Here is a 26,457-nt window from a genome sequence, read left to right as displayed (position 1 = left end):
GAGAAACTCAGCATGCCCAGAGGCCTGCAAGCCACCAGAAGTGATGACATGTGCAGACTTGAGCTCAGACGGTGCTGGAAGGAAAGAACCAGGAGACAGGCCTTCTCTCGCTTGAAGGCAAACTACCAGCTGCACCTGCTCAGAGGTATTCTTCCTTTCCTTTCCTTCCCCCAGAAGCTCACTGTCCAGGGGAGTTGCTAGGTCTGGAAAAGACCCGGGGCTAAGCTGATGTCAGAACTGTTGGGACTCGGGGCTAGCTAGTCTTTTGGCTGTAGCTCCTGAGATTCTATCCGGGGCTACAACCAAAAGATCAGGGGCTATAGCCCCCTTAGCCCCCCCCTAGCAACGCCCCTGTCACTGTCTCCAGAGCTCTAGTTCTCTCTAGGCTTAACTACTGCAACACCCTCTTTCTAAATCTGCCTGCTTCACTACCCGCACTGCTCATCAGAGTGCCGTCCAGTCTCAATGCTATACAACCGCTTAGTCAACACCACCGTTCTCACTCACGCCTCCTGGTCTCCGGCAACTGTGGGTCATTTTGAAGTTAGGGTCCGCTGGCAACATGCTAGTGACCACATGAGCAGTGTGCGGTGGCCTTGTGAACTGAATGTGGACCTCAGGGACACAGTTTCGTGCAGAACTGTGGTGCAACCCCAAGGGCCCCTCATAGAGGCTGACAATGTGCAAGATCAGTTACCCGAAGTGTACATCATTTCAAGAGACTAGACGGGGGCGGGGGTAAAGGCCTCACCACCATATCCAAATACCACCAGACCTAGTCTTGACCGACTGGAGGACCTTCTCACCGAAGATGAGCCCAGGTCATGCCTTTGATATGATCAACATCCTCTGACTGTGGAGTATGACCTCAGGCGGTAAAACGAGTACTTCCATGGTATGATTTGCACGTGCATGTGTAGCGAGACATTTGCTTTGGACCTCAACTTTTGGATGGATTGTATGTCTTCTCATGAAGAACATCCCGGCTCCTGCTGGAGCCGACTCCGCTCTCATGCACCCGCGCATACACACGTGACCAGTTACTTCAAAGCGCTCCATGTGTTAAAAAGGCCTTTCTCCTCCCGCTGGAGTGGGAAATCTCCGCCAGACAGGTAAAACAGTCAGTTATTTAACCAATGCCTACTTAGCGAGCAATTATAATATAATACTGGGTACTTCCTGAATGCACACCTCAACACAACAGCAAAGTTATCTTGCATTGTCCCTCTCTTCCCACTAACCAACGGCTCCCCATTTCAAAATGCCAGAGAATAATAGGCCATGGATAGACCATGGAAATAGCAGAGTGAGCGTGGCATACATTGAGTGAGGGGGCACAGGACGCCTAGAAACGACCACAGCGTTCGCACCCAGGACACGCACTGCACAAGGAGCAGGGCCCCTCAGTCACAGCACCAAACAGAGATGAACAACTTCTGCACAGGAGTTTTCTAGAGCACAGCCAGGACCCTCCGGGGATGCAAGAGAAGCAGCTGCGTGCCAGGGAGAGCAGCCTGTCGTTGCTTCTGCCGCGAGCCGCGGGCACCGTTTCTTCCTGTGGCAGGCAGGCAGGCAGGCAGGCAGGGCGCGTGCGCCTATGCCGCCTGCCCTCTGTTCCTTTTTGATCTCACACAGCAGCGGCTCCGACTTTAATCACACATGGTAAGTGTGAGTGTACAGAAAAAGCATTTTAAGGAAGTGGGCTGTGTGTTCACTGTGTGGGTGGGGTTAAGAGAACCTGACAGCCCTCCCATTCCTCACTTCAGTTAGGAGGGGGGAGGAGGGGGAGGAGGAAGAGCAGGATGTGTGCAGTTTCTTCACCTGCTGCCAGCATTGCACATACCAAGGCAGAGGGAAGAGGACGACGAATAACACCGGGACCGGGCGGGAAAGGCAGGGCTGGACACTCACTTTACCAGGTAAATCCGGGTTTCTGTTCTTTCTCACTTCCTGGTGGAGCTTTTTTTTAAAAAAAATATTGCTGAAATAGAAAGCTTTTACTGGAAAGCTAATAAACTTGATATGGGAGATATGCAACGGGGCAGGTGTTGCCGATATGTGGGGAGTTCAGGGAAGCTCTGTCGTATATGGACATTTTTCCTCAGGAAGAAATCGAAACCATGCCAGAGTGTTCCTACGAACACCTCCGTAAGCAGGTTGGCAGCGTGGAGGGCACCCCGGAGAGGAGCTGGGCTGCTGCCGGTGCCTGGCGCATACAGCCCCGTAGGGCAGAGCGTGGAACCAGGAAGTCTGAACAGGCAGGCGGGCGGCTTTGCACGGGAGGGTGTGTTATTATCAGGCGGCCTGTGGGCACGGAGGGGGTGTGCGGGACAGCGCCACTGTTTACTTTTAAGTGTGCCATTCAGTCGTCTCCGTTTCTGTAGCCCAGGGGGACTGAACGATTCTGGACGAGGCAGAAGCATTGGACGTGCTTCTTCAGCACACGCGCCTGGAATGCAGGGGCGCCTCCGGCATTACTTTTACTAGAGGTGCAAACACCGCCCTTGCAGACAGGTCCATCTTTTAAACTCTCCCTGCCCTTTTGGAAAGGCCCTGGAAAACACACACTTGTATGTGTTAAGTAAACAGTTGTTTTTATACTGCACCAATCACCACAGTTGTCTCAGGACGAATAGGTTTGTCCGAGAGTTGATGTGTTGTCAACCCCAGGGTTGTCTGAACTAAAAGCCTCTGGGAGCAAAGATGCAGGGGTAGCTAAGAGAATGGGAAAATGGGGCTGCACGGGCAAAAGAAGGGAGAGGTGATGTGTGTTTGGGTGTGGTGGGGGAGGGGAGTTAAGGAATGCAATGTCCCCAGGGAATTTCCACTAATGTCCCAACCGTTGAAGAAAGAAAGATTGTGGGAATGTTTCCAAAATAAATTCCAACCCCTCGGTGCGGTAAAGTCTTGTCATCTTCCCCACATGGAAGCCAAACACCTTCAACGAGACAATAACATTGATCCAGCCACTTTTAAGGTAACTACGTGGGTTTGGGGCGTGCTGCAGAGATGTGGGTGCAAGCAGGAGTCACCACTTCTATTCACGTATAGGATAACTACACCTTTTAACCTGTTTGACTTCCTAGGTAAATATATTCGGTAGCATTAGACTGGGTAATAACAACAGTGCCTAGAAGCTGCAGGTTTCCCGAAAGACGTACTTTATAAAAATGTGATGCTACTTTTCTCTGAGAGCACCGATATCTGTTGCCTTGCTTGCTCCCGGTGGAATTGGCGCGCTTGGCAGCGATTGTGTAATGTGTTTTCATGCACTGAACACCCTCTGCTACACAACGACGCAACCTGTTGTGGTGTGCAGCTCTTTGCATTGCTTATTGAATTGGCACGGGTCATATAGCAATTCCCTGTAACCCGCAGCAGCTCAGATGCTTGAATACAATTGAGCAACATAGATGCTTGTGGGGTAAAAAGGTCACACTCTTGGAAGGGAGGCCTACAGCGAGGAGCTCGAAGAACGGCAGATCAGAGTGCAGAAAGCATAGCCGGTGTCTGCAGAGGACTTGATGTGTGTGGACTTATGTGATTAATATGAGCACTTTTTATATAGTGCTTCATGCTAGATTTCTCTCGCTTCTAAGCACTCCTCTTATTTATCCAGCTCAGGTGGATGAAGGATTTGTGACTGCGATAGCAGATGGGCGCTATAACACCAGGGTCCGGCCTGTTGAATTATTTCCTCCGTACAATAGAAAAATGACAGGTGACAATTTCGTGCTTGTGGCCATAACTTGGTGGTGGGCCATTATCCACGATAACGACTCCTCCCGAGGCCTATAAGGCTATTAGCACACTGTGGTAATGGCGGAGTTGTGGTCCTGAACTAAAAGATGTTATTTTGAAACTGAGCAAACCACCCAAAATGTGTTATTAAATGAAAAGTGGTTTTATTTTGTAATTTAACAAGTTGTCTTTATAAGGTAAGCATTTTGTTTGTAATCTTTGTTAAACGGGGATAGTTTTAGCAGGAGCTTGCATTTCGTGTAATGTTGAAGTGAACACGTTTTCTCTAAAAAAGTGAAAACGTTTCCTTGTTTTAACTTTTAGTTTGGGCCGCGCGTTAGGTTGAATTGTCATGTTGAAAGAAATCTTGCTCGGAAATAGCGCTGCTGTACATTCTTTCGCAGGTGCCTCTGAAATCTGAATGTCAAGGAATCCATTCAATGCCATTAGTTATTGACTGCATGATGCTGCGCATTCTGATTGGTTTATAGGAGGTCAATAACGATTTCCATGTGCTAATACGTTCTATTGGACTCGTTGATGGGAATGTTTTTGTGTGACATTTATTCAACTGCTATGGAGAATATTCCAGATGCCTCTTGGAACTCTTTATTGTTCTTTAATAAAGATATTTGTTTAATTCTGTGTTTTCACTTAACTAGTATAATTCTCTTTTTTTGGATGGATATTTGCAGTGTAGACTAGAGCCAATAAACCCATATGTACGAAGGTATCCAGTGGAAATCGTTTGTAACTGGTGATTTTTAAAAGATTTTTTTAATTGTATATGGTTGACAAAGAAACCTTTAGAGCGTTAATATTAAAATACGTCAAGAGACCTCATTTCACAGTTTTACATGTTACCAAAGGAATTACATTTAAAAAATACTCAAGGTTACATTGTATTGCATAGGTCACAAAATATATAATTTCATACAGAGGATTACAATGCATTAAACCTTGTTATTATAAAAAGTACAAGAAACTCATAAATACAGTAATATATAAATCAATCTACACATTAAAAGTAATCGAAGAGGGGACTAGTGGAGGGAATGTTGTCAATAATGTATTTTTTTATGAACAGCTATGGTTTGCACTGTAATGCACACGGTGTGTTTGTACATTTGTATTCAGAAAGGAGACACAGCCATTCCTTAAAAGTGCCAAGGACGAGTTGCATAGACTTGCATAATAGCCTGGCACTTAAGGGGTTAAATCATGAGATTACTGTCACAGAAGCCCTTCATAATTCACAGGGTCCGACTGTCAGTTCAAGGATTTTAGTCAAAATGTATCAAAAGTGTGAGCTGTTCTTTGGAGCAATGAGGGCAGGGAACTCACTGATCCAAGGCACCGGCTGAAGAAGGGGTTTGGGTAGTTGTGCTAGGATCGTCCCCCTCTCTCTCGCGCCTCCAGTGGGATTCCCTACCTAGCCCAGGTGTCTGTAACCGTCGGCTAGTGCTACTGACCGCTAACCCCTACTGCCTAAGGGCTGGCGTCTACTACTGATAGTTGCCGAATGTGCTGGCTGTCTAAACCCCCTCAGTGACTTCCTAGCCGGCGCTACACTATCAGTGGTCAGTTCTAATGGGTGGTGTCTGGTGCCATTTAATCTTCACGCCCTCTATCCCATTACTACTCTCTTCTACCCCCCGACCACCTCCACCCACCTACTCTCTCCTCTCTCTTTCTGATTTTGCTCTCTTCTTCCCCCTACCAAAGCCCTCCGGTGTTATTTCCATCTTTCCTACCACTCTCCCTTTTCCACTCTACCTTCTCTCACTACTCTCCCTCTGCCTCGCGACTGTTCTCCTCGCAGGACTTCTACTTCTACGCTCACTGCCACTACGCTCCACTCTGCACGTCCATCTGTTGACGTCCATACTTATGGTCCTCGTCCCCACCCTCTGATGTTACTCATCCACCCATCACACTACTACCACTCCCTCTGCATACTACTGCTTTCTTCTCCCCAAAACTCAGGGATATGGTTCCCTGCTCGGCTTTCCCCTAGACTTACTAGTACTCCTCTCATTACTGTTCCCTACTTCTCTCCTACACCCCTCTCATTGCACCCCACTCCTACACCCCTCTCTACTAGCCTCACTCTCTCCTAACGGTCACTCCCATTCACCCTAAGAATTGTTACCCCACTCCCCTACTTTTATCTCCTGCACTATCTCTCTCACACCTTCCATACACCCCCTCCCCACTTCCTGCACTACGCTACATTATACTACAAATAACTGGTCCCACGCTATCCTACAAAGATTTCACATTTCCTAAGCTCTGCCACCAACTCTCCAACATTCTGCTTCGCTGTCCGCCCTCGTCCTCGTCTCCTGGTCCACCTTCAGCACCTCATGTAACCTCACCCATGCAATCCACACTTTGCCTTTCCTGCCCTCCGCCTCGTCTCTTGGTCCACCTTCAGCACCTCATGTGACCTCACCCATGCAATCCACACTTTGCCTTTCCTGCCCTCCGCCTCGTCTCTTGGTCCACCTTCAGCACCTCATGTGACCTCACCCATGCAATCCACACGTTGCCTTTCCTGCCCTCCGCCTCACCTCTTGGTCCACCTTCAGCACCTCATGTAACCTCACCCATGCAATCCACACTTTGCCTTTCCTGCCCTCGTCCTCGTCTCCTGGTCCACCTTCAGCACCTCATGTGACCTCACCCATGCAATCCACACTTTGCCTTTCCTGCCCTCCGCCTCGTCTCTTGGTCCACCTTCAGCACCTCATGTGACCTCACCCATGCAATCCACACTTTGCCTTTCCTGCCCTCCGCCTCACCTCTTGGTCCACCTTCAGCGCCTCATGTGACCTCACCCATGCAATCCACACTTTGCCTTTCCTGCCCTCAGCCTCACCTCTTGGTCCACCTTCAGCACCTCATGTGACCTCACCCATGCAATCCACACTTTGCCTTTCCTGCCCTCCGCCTCGTCTCTTGGTCCACCTTTAGCACCTCATGTGACCTCACCCATGCAATCCACACTTTGCCTTTCCTGCCCTCCGCCTCGTCTCGCCTCATGTTGTCAAGGATGGCACTCTGTCAATTGTGGCACAGGGCCCCCAGGTAGGGTTTGGGTGGCTGTGCTGTGATGTAAGGTGACAGATAAGTACACACACAGCAGGAAACTCAACAAGAAAGAAAAGTAGGCAACTGTAGTTGTGAACAGAAAGGGGCAGGAAATACAAAGATACAAACGAACTGGATTCCCTCTTGGGGAGTATGCAGAAATGTAAAAGAGTGTTCCACTGACCTTTGGAAACTCCCGCCTTCTGCACAGATTACTATAACAGGGGCCACTCTGTCTGCTCATGGCGGGGAACAACAGCTGTGGGTGTCTGTAACACTGAAAACGCGACAAGGGAAGGGGCAGAGGTTGCCTGCCGGAAACCAACAGTCAAGCTCTGTACAAAGGATCAACATAAGACACAAGAGAGACAAGAACAGAATAACCAGGGAAAAGGAAGTCTAAGAGAAATCTAGCAGAAGGGGATGAAGGAAAAAACAGTACAATAGAAATGGGTAAACTAAAGGGGAGGACAGAGGACTCAAGGAAGAGAAGGACAGGGATCAAGAACCAGGGGTTGCAAACAAGGAAGAGAGCAAGGGAGCAGCAGCCAGGAAATAGGGGGGCTGCAAACAAGGAAGCAGGGCTGCAGCAACGGATGGCACAAGGTGCAGAAAAACTGTAGTGGATTGCAGAGGACTGTAGTAGGCTGCAAGGCAGAGAGTCCAGAGGAGCAGGACTGAGAGCTGTAGTAGGCGGCAGACAGAGAGCCCAGAGGGGTAGGGCAGCAAGGAGCGAACCCAGTCGTCGAGGCAGGGAGACCAGAGGGTCAGGGCTGAAAGTAGAAGAGAGTAGCAGGCTGCAAGGCTGGGAGCCCAGAGGACCAGGGCTGTAGGCAGCGGAGGGTTGCAGGCTGCAAGGCAGGGAGCCCAGAGGAGCAGGGCAGCGAGGCAGGGAGCCCAGAAGGTTAGGACTGAAGGCAGCGGAGTGTAACAGGCTGCAAGGCAGGGAGTCCAGAGGACCAGGGCTGTAGGCAGGGAGCCCAGAAGGTTAGGGCTGAAGGCAGCGGAGAGTAACAGGCTGCAAGGCAGGGAGCCCAGAGGACCAGGGCTGTAGGCAGGGAGCCCAGAAGGTTAGGGCTGAAGGCAGCGGAGTGTAACAGGCAGCAAGGCAGGGAGCCCAGAGGAGCAGGGCTGTGGGCAGCGGAGGCAGGGAGCCCAAAGGAGCAGGGCTTTGAGGCAGGGAGCCCAGAAGGCTAGGGCTGTAAGCAGCAGAGTGTAGCAGGCTGCAAGGCAGGCAGCCCCGAAAGAGCACTGGATCAAAGCAGGAAAATGCAGGAGCAGCATACAAATTCGAGTCACAAGGCAAAAAGGGGCTGGGAGGACTCTTGATGCAAGAGACTGAGCTCCTGCAGGCAGCTGCTTAAATACAGCCCTGCCCTGTACTGAGGCAGGCTACTTGGCGGCACCTGGAGCAGCACACCTGAAGATAATCTGCCTCCTCCCTCTCTGGTCCTGAGATGGTGGAAGCAGCACTGATCGCTAGGGCTTCTGGGGATTGTGGTTCCAATACAGACGAATGTGAATGGCCAGGAATTGATAGCTGTAGCAAGGTGCATTATGGTACATGTAGTTAGCTGAATTAAATAGGAAAGTACCAATGTCGTACAAATGGAAATTAATGACCAAAATGTGAATAGGGGTTGTTTAAAAAGTATTATGAAGATAGACGAGTACCATATCATCCATGATGGTTGCCAATGTGTGCACCAGTGGCACAGGCGTGACAGTATGCCCCTCTCCACGCCCCCTGAAGACTGACCAACAAGAAGAGCACGTCCAAGGTCTGTCACACCGTGAGAGAGTCTTATACTAATAAGGCTCATCATGAAGATCCAAAAGCTGATTAAGGCTGCAAGGTGAGAACTTTTACAGGAGGAATCTTTATCAATGTTCAGTACACTTGAGATCGAATCCAGAAAAGACAAAGGTTTAGGGGCACCAAACACAACAGTGTGTTCATGATCGAAGAGACTGTGAAGATCTGCTGCAGGCTCCATGGCATATATGTCTTTGAAAGTAGTGGTTTTCCTTAGGGCTGGCAAGGGTACACTGCTGAAAGGTGGAACCAGAGATACAGCTGAATAGGTTGCTCTAGGAGGGTCTTCCAAATATTCAGAAGCAGCAATAGCAACATTAAGATTTGCAGCAGGGACTTCAGGAGTCACAAATGTTGCAGGGACACCCTGAGTAGCAGGGAGTTCAGAAGCCACAGCAGCCGGGAGATCCTGAATAGCAGTCGGAAGTTCAGGTACTGTAGCAGCTGGGAGTATCGGTGCCACAGGAGTACCAGCGGGCAGGGACGCAACTGAGACTGATGGAGTACAGTCTGGTAGTTTAGGTGCTGCAGAGGCACCAGCAGGAACAAACAGAGCTGTAGCCTTAATAGGAGAGCTGTTAACTGGCGTTGAAACAGGTACTGTTCTTGCAGGCAGAGAGGAAGGGGGTGCTTCTACTGCAGTAAGAGTGATGTGAGATGCTGCATCAGTAGCAGATTCAGGAGTACTAGCAGGGGGAGCAGCAGCGTTTGGGCTTGCAGATTCTGTAACAGGTAGCATTGCTGATGGAGGATCAGGAAAGGGTAGGCTTTCTGATGGCTGGCCTTCAAAGTCTTGTGTGCTCAGGTTGATAGATGGGTCTGGAATATTGACTGTTGGCAAAGCTGGATTCCAGACAGGCACTGGGTATAGTTCAGGATCTGACACATGGTCTGGTGCACAAAAGTCCATAGAAGCAGAGTACCTCTCTGACTTGGTCACCTCTTTAGAGGCTGTAAGTGTGAGTAAATGACCGCCATCAAGGGTAAGAACGGGACAGTCCTTTGTCTCAGCAGGATCTCCAGCCAGATGATTACACTTGATTTGTGGTGTAAAGGCAGTGTGAGTGATTCGGCCCACCGAAGGAGTTAATTCTTCACTATCTGAGCAACAGCCCGAGTTACTGTGGCTAGTAAGTGAATGAGCGAAGTCAAACTTTAGAAGGTATGCATATGCCAAGTTCAGGTCTTCCATCTGCTCTGTATAAGTCTGTATCCTTTTCTGTATTACCATTCCAGGCCTTATCATGCCAATCTCTAAAGACAGAATGTCGGGTGTTGGGCATAGTGCCAGATGGTCTGGTAAATTGTGTCCCTTTGCTAGATTCTTACCATGCAAATAGACAAATTCATCATAGAGGTCTTCAGTTTGTCTTTTAAGGCGTAAGAGGTGTTCTTTAAACTGGTATGTTCCATTAGGCAGTTCTACAGCTTCAGAATCTGGTGTAGAAGAACATTCAGATGTAGCAATATGAAGACTGACCTTAGAGTTATCGTGGTTAGTAGTAACCGGGGAGGCATTAAGACAACCGATGGTCAGTATTGGTCTTTTGAACCCAGGACTAGCGGCTTTAACCTCAGGATACTGAATGTCTTGTCCTGTTAAATGAGTGTTATCAGCAGTCTGGGGAGGTTGTGTAGCTTGCCAAGCTGATCTTGAGCATTTCACTTTGGTAACAACATACTCTGGTTGAGGATCTGTCACAATGAGTGCAATATCATTGACTGTAGCAGTGTTCAGACATTGGTCCTGAGACAGGGCAGTCTGGGATAAAGAAATACAAGATTCATGTACAGGCTGAATGTCGAATGCAGTGTCAGAAGAAATGCCAGAAGGCGCAGGAGTGTTTTCCACTGTTTGGGCTAACAAAATCTGCAAGAATTCATTATCTTGCTGTAGTTCTTGAACAGATAGGGACTGCGGATCATAGTTGCAAATGTCATAGTAGTTATATATAGAAGGGTCAGAGAGCCAGTGAGTGTAGTACTGTGCTTGCAAACCTTTGTTTACTAAGGCAAGTCTGTCTTTTAAACTAGGGTTTTTGTTTGCTGTCCTTAGGAAAACTTTAGATTTTTGCAGAGGTTTCTTGAAACGAAAGGAAAGCATCTTTGGTCTGTGTATGCCTTTCCTGCCTACGGAACAAGAATTTATTGGCTCTTGCATTCTGTCAAGGATGGCACTCTGTCAAGAGTGGCACAGGGCCCCCAGGTAGGGTTTGGGTGGCTGTGCTGATGTAAGGTGACAGATAAGTACACACACAGCAGGAAACTCAACAAGAAAGAAAAGTAGGCAACTGTAGTTGTGAACAGAAAGGGGCAGGAAATACAAAGATACAAACAAACTGGATTCCCTCTTTGGGTGTATGCAGAAATGGAAAACAGTGTTCCACAGACCTTTGGAAACTCCAGCCTTCTGCACAGAATTACTATTACAGGGGCCCACTCTGTCTGCTTATGGCTGGGATCAACAGCTGTGGGTGTATGCAACACTTAAAACGCGACAAGGGAAGGGGCAGAGGTTACCTGCCGGAAACCAACAGTAAAGCTCTGTACAAAGGATCAACATAAGACACAAGAGAGACAAGAACAGAAAAAACCAGGGAAAAGGAAATCTAAGAGAAATCTAGCAGAAGGGAATGAAGGAAAAAAACAGGAGGAGTGTTGGTGGACTAAGAAGTGCTGCTGTTTGGGAGAAAACGAACGTTGGTACCTGCTTTTAGCATCACCGCATTGCGAGCTGAGAGGGGCTCTTGCCGAGCATAGCTTGCTTCCTGGAGGAGGCGGAGCTTGCCCGAAGTCACGTGACAAGCCACGTGACCCACTCCACCTACATAACGCAGACCTAACCGCCCTTGCGGCGAGTGTTGGTGGACTAAGTGCTGCTGTTTGGGAGAAAACGAACGTTGGTACCTGCTTTTAGCATCACGGCATTGCGAGCTGAGAGGGGCTCTTGCCGAGCATAGCTTGCCTCTTGGAGGAGGCGGAGCTTGCCCGAAGTCACGTGACAAGCCAAGTGACCCACTCCACCTACACAACGCAGACCTAACCGCCCTTGCGGCGATAAGCCCGACGGGGTAAAGGCCGCTGGCTGTTGTGCGGCTGTTTGGCACTGGATGAGCGCAAAACTAAGGTAACAAACCATTGGCCTGCACGCAAATCTAAACCAGTTCCCTGCGCTGATAGTACACAAATTCTACCATAGGGAAGTTGAAAATTGGCAAACTTAGAAAGATTGTTTCTTAACTCTTCTTTTAAAAAAAAAAAAACTAAAAAAAAAACCTTTCACCAACACGCAAGAATCCTCCGGTAGCTTAGTTTTTACAAATATCTCCTATCACTTGTAAAACACCAAATGAGATTACGTAGCTCACCTGACATAGAAGATATGCTCGATCAGGGAGGCTCGTATTTGAACAAAGGGGACAAGCCAGGGAATGCCGCTCAAAATACCCCTGCCCAAACGCCAACCCTGCCAGCTTTAGTTGTCACTCAAGAACTCATCCACACGCACGAGCACCAAACAATGGAGGAAACTGTCGCTACTTCCCTCATCCAGAAAGGATGGAAACGGGGATTGGAATTTACAATAACAACAAAGAAGATACAGAGCAGAATAAATGATCACTTTCCCAGGAAAAGAAATAAAAGCACCAATGACCTCACCAATTTATCCATTAGCACATGGCAACCCTTTGACTGTGCCGAAGAGGGCGAAGAAAGGGTATCCCCCCCGGAAAGATCTCAGAATATCCCTCTACCTGCAGACATCAATATACAAAATGAGGCAACACTTGCCTCTCCTCAAGCCCTTTCTGAGGGCTCTGTGACTACTCCCATTACAGACCCCCCTCAAACTAGTGACAGCACACTGGCAGCCCTTAGTTTTGTTTTAAACTCGTTGGTCTCGGTTTTTGAACTCTTAAAATCGGAGGTACAGATTCAAGCAGGTTTACTGTTGGAACTAACTAATGAAATGTCCAAGAGTGAATCAGCTATGGTGTCTCTCAGTGATATCATGAATACCATTCTGATCCCTGCCTTAAAAGAAACGCAGGTCAAAGGTGTGAAGCCAGGGCTGGATATCACCCAAATTTACACCCTAGTGAAGGAGGGGACTAAGGGAAATACTGCCACACAGGAACTCATAAACGACCTCCCAAGGAAAGACCTAAACCTCCATACCTGCAGCCAGCCCATCAGGGAAGAGGCTCTCAAGTACGCTACAACCTTTAATGACACTCCACTATCAGACTCAATCCTAGAAGAATTCAGGCGATTGGCCAACATGGACAATGATGTGTTGGAAGAGATCATCGATAACTCCCTGGAAGGGATGCATAAGGCCCCAAAAGGTTCCTCTTGTAATGAAACAAACTGGATCCCAGTGGCATCTCAAAATTTTAAAGGGAGAAAGAGGCAAAAAAGGAAAAGAGGGCACAGTGCAAAACCTGTAACATCACTTTCGCAGTTAAAAAGAACTCCTAAAAAAACGAAAAATCAAAAAAAACTGTTTTTGAAAAATACAGGCACAAATTCCTTCCTAAAAAACCTAGCTCTACCGAATGACCAGCAATTATCAGAAACAATAGCATCTGTCACATCGGTCCCAGATTCACCAAAGAGCTCCAGCCCGAATCAAAATAACCCTCCCAAATTAGTCACTGGGAAACAAAGGGAAAACAAGGGTATCTCACATCAAAATACTGATCCCCAGAGTCCAAAGGTACAAACTTCTAGTGTTGGTCTGCAAACAGACCCTGTAACATCTCCAAAAAAGGTTCTGAAGACTCAAGGTCAAAAGATAGGGCACAGAAACATGAAGAGCGCCCCAATATTTTTAAAAAAATAGGGCAAAAAGAATCCATCAAGACAATCTCGTTCAGGAGTCTATAAAAGTGTCTAAAAAAGCTGTTGTGAAACTGGCTGCAATATTTTTGAAACCTTTGTCAAGATCAGCTCTACTAACAGCTCAGACTGTCCCCCAGCTCCCAACTCATATCCAAGAAGAAGGGGGCTCCAGACCTATATCAAACGAGATCGATAGCTGGAATGGCTCGGGGAAACATAGAAATCTCATACTCTCCACCCAGAGGAATGATGAATCCGCGTATATTACATCTGTAAAGAAAAGTGATGAACTGGATGTGGGAGACTTTAGAATCCCAAAGGTGTGGTTGAGATTGGTCAAACAAAACAAAAACCAATCACTTTGTACATCTTTGTTACTTTCCAAGTTAAAAAAAAACCATAACCTATTTCTTTTCTCATCAGAGGTGATTGAGTATGTAAAATTCCCACTAAGGGAGGATAAGTTCTATGTAGAAATTGGTCTGAACTCGAGCAGACCCCAACAAGCTCTATTTAATAACAAAGAGGACCTCGCCAAAGATGGCCTGATGGTCTATAAGACCAGTGAGGAGGGCTTATTTGAGATTGACCCCAGCGTAAAACCAACAGGGGCGGAGGAAGCTCAACAAAAATGAAGCATCAGCGAGGAACCCAAGAGAGATAGGCAGGACCGTGGCAGTAGGATCAAATCTAGAAGAGAACCTCATAGCCAAACTCCCAGAAATTATATCCCAAATAATCCTGGAACTGGGTGCTGGGGAAAATAGTCTTTAGGCAAAGGGGTTTAAGTGTAATTTCTTGGAATACAAGAGCCCAAGTTTTCTGAAAAGCAAGAAAGTGAAAGAGGAACTTTTAGGTTCAAATGATATTCTGTTATTCCAGGAAACATGGCTTGTTAATCCCATTGAGATAGAGGGCTTCACAATTTTAAGTCTATGAGCTTCACAAAAATTAAAAGGAAGACCAGCAGGCGGGATGATAATGGCACTCAAAAACTCCAGTATTAAAGAAATTACACCTTTATGCAATAATGAAATGGGGATACAAGCCTGTAAAGTAAAAGTGGAACTGGAGGCCCTTCCCCTCATCATTGTAATTATCAACATCTATTGGAATCCCGCCAACTCCAAACTACAGCAATTTCTAGAAATTCTGGATTCTGTGCTCGATTACAAAGGAGCTCATATTATAATATGGGATCTAAACACAGATCACATTCACCCCAGGAGCAGCCTGCTCACACAACTAAGGCTGGGTAAATTACGAAAATCAAAACTGTGGAGAGACTTCCTGATCTCTTGGGATCTTGAAATGATCCACGTAAATCCCAGGGGGGGGGAGATATGGCGGGCGCAACCTGGCATCAAGGATCCCTAGAGTCCATTTTAGACTACATCTTTGATTCTCCCGGTCTCTCAGTCCTTTGCCCAAAACTCTCACTAAACTGGAAGTGGGGAAGCGATCACGCAAGCTTAGAACTTCTGTTTTTTGACATACAGCAGTCTGGGCACCCCAATAACACGCAGGAAATTGAAGGTCGCAAAGGGAAACTGAGAATAGCAAAGTACATACAGGGTGGAAAAACACTGAATAAACTTCTTGAAGTTTCTCCCTCACTATGGCAGGATAAATTTCACCTGGAGAGATTTGGAAATTTTATATGGTCCATCTGTCCACCAAGCGCAATGAAGGCCGCAGGTAAACAAGAACATCTTCACCCTTTTGATGAAGAAACGCAAAAGTAAAAAGAAGCCTAAGACAAACATTGCGTTGTATAAGAAATGGGCAGGATGGCCCTTCTATACGTAAAGAAGACTCAATATTGGCTAAACAAACCTATAGAAACTGGTCAAAAAATCATAAACATCTGAAAATCCAAGAAGATGGAGAGAAAATGCTCTACCTACTCAATGCAAATAACTGCAGAAGCTTTTGGGCGGCTTTGAACCAATTAGAGAGCGGTCAGAACAGTTCTCTTTGTAATCTGGTCCCAGGGAAAGAGTGGGTGGCATATATGTCAAACAACTTTAAACAAACCGGGTCCATTGACCTCACTTTGCCACCAGATATTCGCTGGTCTCTGACTTTTGAGGAACAGGACATTGTGGAGCTTATTCTATCATCCTCTACATCGAAAGCGGCAGGCCCCAACGGACTCACCTATCAGGTCCTTAAAGAAAACCCAAAAATGTGGGCTAAACTGCTATACCGCCTTTTCAATGAAATCCTGCAAAATATGGTATTTCCACCGACATGGAAGAACGCGTTGGTCATCCCATTCTACAAGCGGGGCGACCGGTTAAGTCCAGCAAACTCTCGCCCTATCGCCCTCCTTGACATTGACAGCAGAATCTTCATGCTGCTGTTGCTAAAAGATCTTACCTCATGGGTGGACTCTAAGCAAATTCTCTCTCAACATCAAACAGGATTCAGAAAAGGACTCTCTACCAGCCTCAATGGGCTTATCCTGAACCTCCTCAGTGAAAACTCTAGTGAGAAAGAGGGAGTAACTCTATATGGCTCTTGGGTTGACTTGTCCAAAGCATTTGATCTAGTAGATCGATCACTCTTGTGGCGGAAACTCCATAGTTAGGGGATACCAGCCTCTCTATTAGCAATGCTCATGGAATTGCATAAGAACACCAGCATAAGAGTGAGGCTGGATGATCTGGGTCATCTGTCAGATAAAATACAGATCTTTAAAGGGGTGAGGCAAGGTTGTCTGGGAGCCCCCCTGTTCTTTAATTTATTCCTGTCAGATCTTGGAAACTTCTTGGCACCCTCTTCAATGGCCTGTCCAAGGCTAAACGGGAGGAGAATTCACTGGTTGGCGTACACAGACGACCTTGTTCTGTTGGACAGTTCGGCAATTGGTCTGCAACGGCTTCTGTCCAAATTAGGGGAATATGCTACACAAAATGGGTTACTAATCAACCCTTCAAAATCCAAGATTCTCATCATCAAACATCCTAAAAAAAATCTGGGCTCTAGAAAATGGACCTTGGACGGAAAATTAGTCCCCCGTGTTGAAGAACTTACCTATCTTGGTTATGAAACAACAGATTCCCCTTCTCAGAACAAAGTGTACACAGTCATTCTGAACAAAGCCACAAATATGATCTCCCAAATGAAGAAGTTGAATGGCAAATTCTGTAAATGTTCACTCCTTCCACTCATTAAATATTATATAGCTAAAGCAGTCCCGGTTCTCTTATATGGACCAGAAGCAAAGCCTCTGCTCTGTCATTACAACTGGGACAAAGTAAAGAAAATCACTAAACCTCCCAATGTGTACCCACTAGTGAGCCTCAGATTTGAGTTGGGTCTGACCTCATTGGACTGTCGAGCCGATTGGAAACTTCTCTCTCTGTATCGTGGAATAATAACAGCCGGTCAGTTCACTCTTTATTTTGACGTAAATGAACATCTTAAAAAAGCAACTCAACGTGCTGAAGAAGAAAGTGGGAGGCATATTGACCAGGCTTGAAACAACGCCAGAACTCCTCATCTGTAACCCAATTAAAGTAAAAAAGTTTCTGGAAACAAAAGATTGGATTTCTACCATCGATAGTGTAAGAAACCTTAAACCTCCAAACCTTTTTCTGAAAGTAGATAGAAAATTGGGTTCTCTTCCTCATTACCTCCAAAAGTATCCAGACAGAGCCATAAGAAGTAACTACATGAGACTAAGACTCAACATCGCATATTCAGGAGAAGTACTAGCCAGAAGAAACCAGGGTGACAAAGCCATTAAACATTTTTTGAGACACTGCGATCCTCCAAGCCATCAATCCCTCAAACATTTGCTAATGGAGTGTGAGGACACCTGGGAAACAAGATTGTTGTTGCTCAGAAGATTTGTGGCAAAAGAGGAGAGCTTAACTTGTGATCTGTTTTGGGATAGACTGATCGCAGGCCAAGAAATAATGCTCACGGCTGCAATAGTGAAAATGTTCCATACTCTCGAGCTCAACAGGTATGAGCCAGTCGTAAGAGCAAAATGAGAGCATTGGTCAGTCTCAGCTGGGTCACCCTTGGTTATCTCTTGGTCATCTCTTGGTTTTCATCTTTCTGGCTCTTGTTCTGGGTTTCGACTCTTTGTTTTTGTACTAAGGAGTTTCTCTCTTTTTTTGTAAAGTTTTTTCCTTTTAAAACCAAAACAAATAAATAATAAAAAGAAAAAAAAGAAATGGGTAAACTAAAGGGGAGGGCAGAGGACTCAAGGCAGAGAAGGACAGGGATCAAGAACAAGGGGTTGCAAACAAGGAAGAGAGCAAGGGAGCAGCAGCCAGGAAATAGGGGGGCTGCAAACAAGGAAGCAGGGCTGCAGTAACGGATGGCACAAGGTGGTGAAAAGCTGTAGTGGATTGCAGAGGACTGTAGTAGGCTGCAAGGCAGAGAGTCCAGAGGAGTAGGACTGAGAGCTGTAGTAGGCGGCAGACAGAGAGCCCAGAGGGGTAGGGCTGCAAGGAGCGAACCCAAAGGAACAGGGCATCGAGGCAGAGAGACTAGAGGGTCAGGGCTGAAAGCAGAAGAGGGTAGCAGGCTGCAAGGCAGGGAGCCCAGAGGACCCGGGCTGTAGGCAGTGGAGTGTAACAGGCTGCAAGGTAGGGAGCTCAGAGGACCAGGGCAATGAGGCAGGGAGCCCAGAAGGCTAGGACTGTAGGCAGCAGAGTGTAGCAGGCTGCAAGGTAGACAGCCCCGAAAGAGCAGTGGATTAAAGCAGGAAAATGCAGCAACAGGAACGGCATACAAATTTGAGTCACAAGGCAAAAAGGGGCTGGGAGGACTCTTGATGCAAAAGACTGAGCTCCTTCAGGCAGCTACTTAAATACAGCCCTGCCCTGTACTGAGGCAGGCTAATTGGCGGCACCTGGAGCAGCACACCTGAAGATAATCTGCCTCCTCCCTCTCTGGTCCTGAGATGGTGGAAGCAGCACTGATCGCTAGGGCTTCTGCGGATTGTGGTTCCAATACAGACGAATGTGAATGGCCAGGAATTGATAGCTGTAGCAAGGTGCATTATGGTACATGTAGTTAGTTAGCTGAATTAAATAGGAAAGTACCAATGTCGTACAAATGGAAATTAATGACCAAAATGTGAATAGGGGTTGTTTAAAAAGTATTATGAAGATAAACGAGTACCATATCGTCCATGATGGTTGCCAATGTGTGCGCCACTGGCACAAGCGTGACACATGTGACCTCACCCATGCAATCTACACTTTGCCTTTCCTGCCCTCTGCCTCGTCTCTTGGTCCAACTTCAGTGCCTCATGTGACGTCACCCATGCAATCCACAATTTGCCTTTCCTGCTCTCCGCCTCGTCTCTTGGTCCACCTTCAGCGCCTCATGTGACCTCACCCATGCAATCCACACTTTGCCTTTCCTGCCCTCCGCCTCGCCTCTTGGTCCACCTTCAGCGCCTCATGTGACCTCACCCATGCAATCCACACTTTGCCTTTCCTGCTCTCCGCTTCGTCTCTTGGTCCACCTTCAGTGCCTCACGTGACCTCACGTGACCTCACCCATGCAATCCACACTTTGCCTTTCCTGCTATCTATTTTTATAGTGTGGGGCTGCTGGTTCAGTGCCTTTCTCCCCTTCCCATATGCTGCAGCGCTCACCTGACACTCTGCACCATTCAGTGCCTGTCTTTTCCTCATGATAAAAGCTCTACAAATCTCTCTAAACCCCTCAACCTTTCCAGCACTGTTTCCACAACAGTCGCTAATGTTCTTTCTCATCCTCTAGGACTGGAAATTTGTTTTGCTGCTTCTGTGGTGAGTTTTCCAGTTTCCTTGGTTGCTGGTCACTGTGGGGGTGTTGTAACGGCACCTTGGTGCTCATGTTGCTGGTTTCCCTTTTTTGGTGGATTCCGGTACAGGTTTTCATGGTTGCTTCCAGGTGGATTGTGGGAGATGCGGTTCTGAAAAAGAAAACAGACCGGTGGCTAGGAACTACATTGAGAGCCATTGGGAGGTGCAGTGGGGTACCATTGTTGACATTTGTGTCATAGGGGTGCATTTTTTCAGGGATTCTCTGCTTCCGACTTCTGTTTTAGTGAGTCTCATGCCCCAGGTTGAGAAGAGTCCCTTCCACACCCTTGAGTTGAGGGCCATGACTCATACCCTGTCACAATGCTCAACTGAAGGGTCCCAACCTTATTTTGCTCACAGTTTTCTATGAAACTGTAAAACGTTTGTTACGTTACTCAGGATCGCCTATAAAGGAATATTGTTGAATGCATTTTAATTTCAAATAAAGTTATCAATGTTTAAACAAATGCCATCAAAGCATTCGGAAAAAAAAGTCTACACAACCCTAACGGACACTGCCTTGTTAGATGTCACATCATGTATGTATGTTCACATATGATTTATATAGCTGACAAAGGGCCCATGTCATGTGTGACACCTTAAGCCAGTATTGGCTTCTCAAATTGCATCCTGTAACTCTAAGGCCCTTACTAACAATGGGGGGAAATGAAACTACAAGTCCCAGCATGCAGTGGGACAAAACACAGGACTGCTTGGGGTGTCAGGCCTGGGCCAGGGTATCTCGGCAGCTGTGGATTTACAAAGCGTGCACCTAGCTGGGAAGCCTAGTCATATTGTTTAAAAGATGCAAGCGTGCTGTAGTAAGAACCACATGAACACTCCATAAATAGTTTTATACCAATTATAATGAAGCAGAGATTTAATGAAGAGAACACGATTTCCTTGAACTCCTCCAAGTGTTGGCAACACACCTAACGAGTATACTGCAGTCATGTGAACCTGCAGTTCTGATATCACACCTGGCTGATAATGTAATAATCCTACAGTAGCCAGCCTTGGTGTCAGAGCACCCCCCTCTGATGTGAAGGAGCCGAGTGCATTAACTTGCGGGCAGACACACTTCCCCAAAACCCAAGACAGCATTTCTAAACACTGCAAGGTGTTTCTTAACTTTGAGACCAGGTATTCATGAGGCTAATTCTCATTATCCTCTAGGCATCGAAGAAAATAATGCACTCCCCCCAGATCCCCGCCACCCCCTCCCCCACCAAGTGCATTCTAAGGAGAGTAAAAGTCACATTTGATGGTAAGATGGCACACAGCTCATTTGCCATGTATAGTGTTCTTAGAATACATACAAAGCGTCACTATGTGTCTAAAGCCCCGTACATCGTTTTCATTGTGCACTCTACTTGCGTCCTCAATCTGACCAACAGAAGTGAAATTCCAACGCTACCCCACTGTCATAACTCATCGCCGTGCGCTTCTTGTGACGTCAGCAGCGGCCATTTCAGACGCACTCATTGGAAGAGCTAGCGCGCGGCGGCGGAGTGTTGTTTGCTTACACGTGACGCGCTGTACACTGCTCCTACACAGGGCATTGTGTATGGGTTTCCGTTTGGGAAATTTATTATGTGTGCAATATCACACCTCTTTGGATATTTAGATCCGGCTGCCGCGAGAGTGGGGGCCTGTCGCCTGGCAGCCAATTACAAAATGGGGGCCCTGTTGATGCAACAGAATCTGGCAGTGGCGGGGGTGAGGAGGGGGGGTGTGGGGGTCTACATTTGGAAAGTGGTCCAGCAGACGAGTCGTGTATCCAGGCCACACACATGCATCTATCTCTTGTCACAGCCAGAAACTGGGTCATTGCCATTACATTCAATTATCTCCGAAGGCTGCGAGGAGGTCTGGCGCCCCTCCTCCCCCTTCTATGTGGTTTTTTTTTTTTGCTCGGGGTAACAATTTGTGCTCCCATTTTGTAGTGGATTTCATGCTTCACTCTTCTGACAATGCATGGTTTTAGCTCAAAATGTTTGCGCTTTTAGAAGGTCAGTCAAACTTTGTAGTGTTTTAACTGCTAATATAACTGCCAACATAGTCGGACGACCTATGGTTTGAGCACAGCTAGTACTTCGACTCCAATGTTTACAAAGCGGAAATATTTTAGATGTATGTATTTTATTTTATTGTTTTGTTTTAGAACGCGCCTAATACCATACCTGAGTTTGGGGCCTAAGCGCGGATCCGAGAATCGAACCTCTGCGGGTCTTGCTTCCAGGACCAGCGCGTTGCCCCTGTGCGATCCTCCGTTACTGCTCCTTTTTGTCACGTGGGTAGCTGCAACTACAGGGACATTCCACTAAGGGATTCCAGGGCTTGGATTTAGGATTCGATGAGCAGGAGCTAAAACCAGCGCATCACTCGGTAGTCGGGAGCGAGTAATGAGTGCACCACAAATCTAACTTCCACAGGAGGTACACACTTAAGCTTTTTGCCCATAATGTATGATCTACTATGCTTAACCTTTTAACTGCCATCGCCCCCCCCCCTAGTGCCTACGCCTTTTTTGGTGATTTTGGTATTTCGCCATTCAATGCCTTCTAACATTTTCTGTTTCATTAACCCCTTAAGTGCCATGGACGAGATTGTAAACAAGGAGGTAATCCCAGGGACGAGATACCTCGCCCTTGGCATGCGCACCAGATGTGTCTTTATTAACATTCTCAAATAGTCAAACGTTAAAGGCACCTATGCATGCTTGTAAGGCACCCGTTGGCTTGGGAGCCAAAAGCAGCTTCTGGTAGCGCGTGGTGTCACGCTAACCAAGATCCTCTAGGCTTGAAGCAGGAGCTAAATGGCTCCCAGCAACTTCGAACCCTGGATCAAAGTGACACCTGTTAAACGACAACGAAGTTGTCTATGATGGGAGTTGACAATATGAGGCAGAATATTCCCAGTTAAAAGTTGTTCCCGCTATAATTTGAGGATCTTTAAGGCCCTGCATCATTTTCCACCCCTTGAGCCACCCCATAAACCAGTATTGCAGGGGGGTGAGGAAAGGGGTGCATGCAGGAACAGCACACATCCCAGGAAATGTCCTACAGCAACCCAAAAAGGAGAAGATAAATACCTGGTAGATGAAATACTGAATTCCATTGCCATGCTGTCACAGCAGTTGATTATGAATTTCTTAAAACCCTGTCATGATGTCACAGTAGGAGGGTACAGCAATACAAAAAACACATAGTTCCCAATTGCTTCCCACCAAAGCCATATGCAACAAACCTAGCTATAGATTCACTGTAAAAACATGAGTTAAGGGACAATTAAGGTGATCAGATTTAACGCAATAAAACCCATGACATTCAGAGGATGTGGGAAGTGATGATCATCTTAACTTGGCGTGCCCCCCCCCGTTGATGACCCCTCTGATATAATGTGTTATTTATATAGTGTTTACGCATAAGTTCTTTACATAGAAAACAACCAGAGTTGGTACTCATTTATCGACATTGGAAAGATGAAAGGCTGAGTTGGCCTTGCCGGGATTCAAACCTGTGACCTGCAGATCACATAAGGATCGCGCCAGCGAGAGCTCAACCCACTGAGCTACCTTGCTGGCCTTTAGTTTTGTTTCTCATTGTGAATCCCATCTGTTACGTATGTGCTCATGGGCTTTGCAACAGGAGGGCAAGCCGAGTTAAGATGATCATCATTCCCACATCCGCTGAATTTCAAGAGTTTCATTATACGATTCGTTTTTTCAATGGCCACTAGCCACGGCATACATGTTGCACCAATAGGTTTCCTTGTGGCCCACTGACCAGGGCCAGTGGCACAAAGACCCATTTCCCCGATCTTAGTAGATGTGATCACAACAGATGTCCCCCCATTTATTTGTACCCCCCGGAATTTCCATTCCCCTTATAATTACTGTAGTAATCTTGTGCCAATTACTGCTATAACGCTATTAAATTAAGAAAATCCTCACAGGCGCTCCCCATGTCCCTCCTTCCTTTTCCCTAGGATCCCTTCTTACCCCACCCACAGTTGATGTTTACCTCCCTGCCCCCCTCCCATTACTCCCTTTCACTCTTTGCTCCTTGTGATACATTTACGTGTACAAGCCGTCTTGCGTTATTACCGCGGTTATCTCGCGAGATTTCCTTGGTATTCCCCAATAATGCAAACATTTCTTAACCGTAAATGGCTCCCCTAAATACCCCCAACTGCCCAAATTCACATGATTTTCTCTTCCCCCGCCCCACCTCTAGCCTGATGCGATTTTAACCTTTTCCCTCCTCCAAATAGCTTTTTTTGCACTTTTTGTTTTCACATCAACCCGAAATTACTGCAGTAATTGCTTGTATGGAGCACAAACAAAATGGCGGATTTTCATTTCTGAAAATCCTTTCTGCTGCACAGCACTATGGGAGCTATAGCTATATTTTTGGGAGACTGGCTCACCCCCTTCACCGACAAATATTTTAAAAACTACTGAACAGAACAATCCCAGACCTGTCCCGGAAATTAAGTCAACACTGCTTCGTGCCCAAGATGTTTCTTATTTGGTCCAATTCCCTCAAGTGGTTTTTGCGCTTCGGCTTGATAAAAAAGGTGGTCTTTTTATCCATGGGAAAATGAATGGGCGTAGGCTGAAAAAAGTGGTTTTAGCTTTCCGAATATTTTTTTTTTTAATGAATCTTTCCCAGAATTTCCAGTCTGGGGGGGAGTGTGGGATGTGGGGGTCTGTGACAAACTTTTGTTTGGAAAATATCAGCCAGATCTGTCGTGCAAGTAAAACATAATTAGCAATATAATGTTAGGATTTCCTATAGCTCATGTCACTCCGCTTAACTATAAGTGTGGGAAGAGGGTAAGGGATTTGGTACAAAAAAGAAGCCTGAAAGGAGAGAGGGGTGGAGTTGAATGAAAAGGGGAAATGATCCAACAGGCGAGAGCTATAAGAAGTGACAGACATGGGGTGGAAAATGAGTGAATAAGGAAAGACAGTTGCTGAAAGAGACAAAGGAGGAAGAAAAAGATTAACAAAAACAGAAAGATTGAGAAGAAAAGAAATAAATGAAGGAGAAGAAAAAAGAAACATCAAATAGAGCATACTGCAAAGAAAGAAATAAAAATATCTGGAAGGAATAACAAAATGTCAAAAAGGTGAAAGTGCTAGAAAACAAGACAGGGAATGATTGAAAGAAAAGAATAAAAAGGGAAAGAAAACTTCTGAAGATTTCAAAAAAGGCAGGGAAACAAAATGAGATCAGGGGATTGGCAGCATGGATGAAATACCCCTTACTATACATAACAGGAGGATATTGAAAACCACTTCAGAGTTCTGTGACCGTACAAAGGCCCTCGGCCTGCGGCTTTTAGTTGGGGATACTTTATCCAATAAAGAATGTACAGTTGGTGTGGTACATGATTCTGTATACACAGTGCTACAACACTGTAGTGCACCCATGGGAGGCTTTTGGGCTTGATAATGCTCCTCCTACACACACACCTCTTCTGCGAAGCATAGCTGCCAAGTGGCCCAGGGTCACCAGAATCACCCTTATCCACTCCGAGCGTTTTAGCAGCTCTGTGATACTATAGGCAGAAGAGCAAAACTACAAACCTTAACATGCAACTCGCTATTGGCTAGAAATCCACGACTGGGTAATGGAAAGATGGAAGCCTGCTGGTGTCCCCAAACTAGTCCCTGGACTCCTGATATTCGCTGGAACACCCAGCCCCAGGAAGTTAGCTAGGCCTGCACCCTCCCCCATGTAAACAGCGCTGCTGTGAATGGTTTAGCCATGGCCGATTGCCACAGTAAAAGGGCTGCTTGCTTGCAGTGTGAGAGATCCTGTCCATAAATGTTGTTTTCAAGGGAGATTATCACATTATTCCGGGAGACCGTGTTCCAGCTATGGCCAATGCCGGCTTTTATGTTCGGTCGTGAGAAAGGTGGCAAGCCATGCGGAATCAAAACAGGTCACTGCTAGCCATGAACCTGCCTGACCCAGATGCAACAGACATATTTATGTATTGTTTCGTTATAAGGCACCAGGCGCGCAACGCCACAGTAGGGGTAGGAGCTGAACATGGCATGTGGCACGTGCCACGGCATGTCACCACTTGCCAGGAGCCTCCTAACACGACATATCAAATTGCCACATGCCAAAGAATGTCAAAATTAAAGAAAAAAACTCTGGATTTGTTAAAAAGTATACTGCAGTTTTTTTTTTTTCATCGGGCTCAACCCTCCCTCCAAATTGCACACATCAGCCCCCCTCCCGTGGATGCAAGCGAACATATAATAATGTTATACGTTCTTTCACATCCGAGAGGAAGGGGCTGATGTGCACACTTGCTTTTTGTTAGGTAGAGACTCGAGGGAAGCCTTTCCTGAAACTAGCAGTGTTAAAGGGTGTTGCATGTTAGCTCATATGTGTGCAAGGAGTATGGATGTAATGTATGTGTGAATGAGTGGGTGTGTGTAGTGTATGACGTATGGGGGCTGGAACGAGTGTATGGTGAATGGGATGTTTACATGAGTGAATGTGTAATTGTGTGTCTGTGTGTCTGTGTGTGTGTGTGTGTGTGCTTAGGTGTGATACTGGGGCACTGCCATTTGATACTTGGTCCCCACGCCAGACAACCCTTGGGGTAGAACAGAGCGGTGGAGCCTCCAAGTTTACCCCACCCATTTTCTGAAGTGGCCCCTCCCATCACCAGTTTGCCCCCCCCCCCCAAAACCCTAAAAAGTAGGTTTTGATGTGGCCCGTTAAGGCAACCACTGCGAACAGGCCCGCTTCCTGGCGCCCAATGTACTGTAGAGCATCATTAAAACTCGTTTGTGAGCTGGTGCTGAAATAAACAATATTATTACAGAGCTCCCAAATTTTCCAATTCCATTGCGGGAAAATGGGAGAGGCAAATGCATAAAGGGAACTATTTCACATTTTCCTTATATGGTTTAACGAAACCTATACATTGGGTTTTAAATTAATTTTAGATAAGTGCTTCTTTTATGGGAAAGTATGAATTTTGATATTTTAGTATCTTTGTGATGTGTACTGCAATGTGTTATTAAATCATTTTATAAAGATTTTATAAAGCCACATACACATGTTTGAAAAAATGCGTGAAAGGCCGACCAGTCGCGGTTTTTATGGAATT

General features: G+C 46.5%; 1 protein-coding gene across 4 annotated transcripts in view; it reads left to right on the top strand.

Moving 5' to 3' along the window:
* The first annotated feature begins 1,774 nt into the window (after positions 1 to 1,774).
* Positions 1,775 to 26,457, top strand: part of PTK2B (protein tyrosine kinase 2 beta) — a 998,240-nt gene continuing 973,557 nt past the window's right edge. The window contains exon 1 of one of the 4 annotated variants that reach the window (XM_069605649.1): positions 1,775 to 1,919. The gene's annotated coding sequence lies outside the window, so the exon portion shown is untranslated. The remainder of the gene's footprint in view (positions 1,920 to 26,457) is intronic. The other 3 variants (XM_069605652.1, XM_069605651.1, XM_069605648.1) reach the window with 3 other exon arrangements.

The sequence above is a fragment of the Ambystoma mexicanum genome, chromosome 4p, assembly GCF_040938575.1.
Source record: "Ambystoma mexicanum isolate Mex_15411 chromosome 4p, UKY_AmexF1_1, whole genome shotgun sequence".
Lineage (NCBI taxonomy): Eukaryota > Metazoa > Chordata > Amphibia > Caudata > Ambystomatidae > Ambystoma > Ambystoma mexicanum.
The sequence above is the reverse complement of the archived record's forward strand: the minus strand, read 5'-3'. Positions and strand labels throughout refer to the sequence as shown.